This window comes from Henckelia pumila, chromosome 3 (assembly GCF_033568475.1).
Source record: "Henckelia pumila isolate YLH828 chromosome 3, ASM3356847v2, whole genome shotgun sequence".
Classification (NCBI taxonomy): Eukaryota; Viridiplantae; Streptophyta; class Magnoliopsida; order Lamiales; family Gesneriaceae; genus Henckelia; species Henckelia pumila.
Genome location: NC_133122.1, coordinates 160,344,665 through 160,349,004, shown reverse-complemented (window position 1 = coordinate 160,349,004; position 4,340 = coordinate 160,344,665). Strand labels below are relative to the sequence as shown.

General features: G+C 29.6%; 1 long non-coding RNA gene across 2 annotated transcripts; it reads right to left on the bottom strand.

Annotated features, from left to right (window-relative positions):
* Positions 1-789: 789 nt before the first annotated feature.
* Positions 790-3,744, bottom strand: LOC140891005 (uncharacterized). Of its 2 annotated transcripts, XR_012152396.1 has the most exons (4): positions 3,470-3,744; positions 2,377-2,452; positions 1,399-1,457; positions 790-1,042 (listed from the first exon to the last, which is right to left on the bottom strand). It is a non-coding gene; the product is annotated as an uncharacterized lncRNA (long non-coding RNA). The 2 variants fall into 2 exon arrangements; XR_012152395.1 differs by lacking the exon at positions 1,399-1,457.
* Positions 3,745-4,340: the final 596 nt, after the last annotated feature.

Sequence of the window (4,340 nt, the reverse complement as noted above, 5' to 3'; positions counted from 1 at the left end):
TGATCAAAAACACCACAACTTCAAAACTTTAAACTAAAAACACGTACATCATACTCACACCAAAAATCTGAGATTTAAACATCTTGGAATCATTTTCTCATCAAAATCTTTCCCATAAACATCAAGAACGATTCATGTTTCACAGTTCTACATCATGCTCATAAAAAAATCATAGAATAAATTCAATATACATAACTTACACATTGGCAGACATCTTTTTCATATCAAAATACTTATATTCTCGATTGGTGGTTTCAAAAATATTTAAAACTTGTCTTTCTCACTACTAGAATATATGCATTTAATGACATTTAAAAGTGTCATCGTATATTACTTATCATGACACTTTAGATATAGTGACATTAAGTTAAAGTGCCTTCTATTGTGATGTCGTCTAAAGTTTTGTGACATTTTCTAGTGTCACTATAACATAAAAATAGTCACACCACTAATGTCGTGAATAATTGTTATAATGACAAAAAACGTGTCGCCATAAAGTTTTTAATGACATTTATAAATGTCAGCTTTTCATATATATAAATACACTAAAAGGATTTATAATGACATGCTTAAATGTCATCTTTTCTTATATATAACACTATAAGATTTAAAATGACATTCATAAATGTCATCTTTCATATACATAAATGCATTACAATTTTTTAGCCCATTTATAAATTATTATATAAATATCATATTTTAATATTTTTAAAAAATCACAAATTCAATATTAAAAGCAACTCAAAATTCTAAAAATTATAAATTATTTCCACATATCGAAGTACTCAATCGAAATAACAATTTATTAACAACCAATGTTTAGGTACATAGAATTCATACAAACCTTCTCTTAATATATCAAGAAGCTACCAGCTTCTCATAACATATCAAATAAGCCGAAGTACACTAAAATCAAATGAATTAATAATAACAACGAACAAGGGATGGCAACATTGTTCTTCAGAGATCCTTCATCATCTCGACAAATGCTACGATGAATTCATTTGGCCTCGTGAACTTTTGATCATATCGAGTTTCCAACCTAAAAGATAAAATAAACTAGCAATTATATTCTATTTTTTTTACTTGAATAGGTATGCCCAGCACATGCAAACATAGGATACTATCAAAAGAGATAGCTGTACATTAAAAGTTTCAATACAACAGGCGAAATGTGAATATCTTGAATCATGCATCAAACATAACAACAAAAGGTACCAAAGGAAATTCACAATAAGTCATGAGCAATGTTCACAGAATCACAAACTCAAGTGACAACTGACAACATAAAAATTGATAACTTTATAAATTCATAATAGATATTGAAATGTGAGATCTATACCAGATTATCGAAACATAAAAATTTTAAAAAAAATTCTAGTAATCGAGAAACTTTACCAGTGATTTTCTCCATTTTTTTAGTGTTACCAATTATAAATCCTCAAAGATCTATCACTCTGGAATCATGAATAAAAGTCATTACCACATAAAGTTTTTAAAAAAAGTAAAAATGAATAATAAAAAAATACAAAAACTAACGTCACTCATACAAAGTAAAAATTTTAGTACTACACTACCCAAACAACCAAAATATGATATCATACTATCATTGTTTAATATTATTCAATGTGATAATAATACACTAATATATTTTAAACATAAACGCACATACTTATTAAATCAACCAGATGTCATGTTTGGTGCTTCAGTTTGCAATTTTGGTAGAAGTATCATATGAGATAAAAAGAACTTCTCCTTATTGAAGCCTAGAAATATGGTTCAAATTATAGCTTTTTTTATATGAATTTGGTAAAATTGTTATTCAAAGCAGGACACAATATTGTAGATCACATAAACAAAAAAACTTTCCTATCTGCAACTCCTTTAAAGAGCTCTAAAATCAAAGATTCAATACCTTCATCATCGATAACCAAGACAACTGTTTATGCTTACTTATTTGCCAATGGTTGAACATCCTATGATTTCATATTGAAATGCACTTTTATCCTAGTTCACATGATTACTAGTTCAAATATAAAAGAAATTAAAGGTGAGAATGTGATCATACAAAATTCAACTATTTTTCTTCAAATCCATAGCAAAAATAAAAAAAAAAACAAAATTCAGCAGAGAAAAAATGTCTAGTAAGGAAGGTATATAAGATCGAATGACTTGAATAGAGAGAATATGAAGTTGGTACAATTCCTAAAACAGGGTTGAAAAACACAATTACATCAGCATCATCTTTCACAATAATCACAAATTATTCTGTAGGACCCCAGGTTTCCAACCAAAATAAATACATAGTTTTACGAAAACATGAAACATTTAAAATAAAGTATAGGTGCCCAATTTATTTCATTATAAATTACTTACCTCAGCCAAGATACCACAAAATCATGAGTAACATCTCAATATCTCTCTGTCCTCGAATTGTGAAGCAATACTTCGCCTAAAAAATCCAATTACTAAAAATTCCATATCACGAGCTAAATCACATTTTATGAAACATAGTAGTTAAATTCTAATTTGGTGAGCCATAAATCAGAGCTATATCAAGCAGCCCCCTTTGAATTTAGTTCACAATTTAATCAAAGCACAATTTCTCAATACTTCCAAGATCCAAATATGCATTATATGCTGTCATATTGCATCGACTAGTGTGAAGTTGGATATAATATACATTTCGACTTAGAAAAATCCTAAATTGCAACTTGAAAACCGAATTAATTTCCAGTTTACACATGAAATAGAAATATCATATCAACACTTCAAACTTATATAATATACGCTACCCTACACAATTTATTCCGTTGTGAAATTGAAGCGTGCTGCAGAAACAACCATCCTCAATCCATTAGCAGCACTAACTTTATTCTGATGCATATAACATTACATATATTCACACAGAACAGATACCAAAACTCATAGCCTTGAGAACAAAACTTGGACTTTAGAATAAACTACTTGAAGGCTTTACCACTTTGAGCTTGAAATTTGAATGCGTGATCAATGAACAATGGGCATATAAATCTCTCAGTGCCACTATTTCTGTTTGAAATGAACTTTCCCTGATCTTAGACCACTCAGCCACACTTACCGGATATTTTACACACATTAATCTTGACACCTCTCTAATTCATGTACCCATACTTTAAATTTTTATCCACATCTTCGTAAATATTGTTGGAGCCAAGAATCCAGCTCACATCCTTTTTTTGTTTTAGTTAACCAACCAATCATGAACAAAATTCGATACCTTTTCAGAAAGTCTACATAATACATATCAGTACTTTCCAAACATGACAGACACATGGAAAGGAATAAGAAATACACTTCCAAATAAAGCCAAATATTGATTAAAACTAAAAAAAAACCCCAAATATGTTCCACAGCAAAACAAATTCAAAGAAATAATGGAAAATACGAATCGGATCTATGAGAAAATAAACAATAAACAAACGATTACCAATTTTGATTGAAAATCCACCGACGTTCCTCCGCCTAATCGAGCGATTTATCAAATTCCTTAGTGATAATCAAGAGTAAAATGGCGATGAGATCTAGAGAAAAATGGGTGAAAAACCGAAAATTGATAGTCAATTCTACATCGCTTTGAACGGGCTTCTAGTGCGGAATCTGAAAGAAGCTTGAATCTGTTGATTTTGTATGAAGATTGATGAGGAATCGCAAGAAGAATGGAACATTTTGATTCTGGTTCTTTGTGGAATGAAAAGTGCAGGCCGAGGGGTTCCTTTTCCACTTTGTTCAATTAATCGTATTTATTATTATTATTATTAAAAAGATTTAGAAATATCTTAAAATTTGTGAAAAACAAATTATTAAAATAATTAGGAGGGAAAAATAAATGTGTTCCCTCCATTGTTAAAGTGACATCTATTAAAAGTGTCATCACAAATAGTTTAAGAAGTTATTTTATTTTTTTGATTAAGAATTTTTTACAAGTGTCATTATAAACATCTTGTAACAACACTTATTAAAAAATGTCACAATAAAAGTGTGGGGACCTCGGGTTGCTAATCTCATCTTAGGGCAATTAATGATTAATAACAATTAATCATATATAAAAAGAATACTCATTAATCATATATAAAAAGAATACTCAAATTTTTTTTTTTTGTGAATAGTGCTCGGCTAGATCGGTAAGATCTTACCGATCTAGCGGGTACATTTTTCAGCTTCTCTGTTTTGGAAAAATCAGGCCTCGCTAGAGCGGTAAGATTCAACCGATCTAGCGGAATCTCTGCCTAGAAAAACACCAGAAATTATTTTGCTGTCAAAGCTAAAAATCCAATCCCAAATCAATTCAATATCAACTC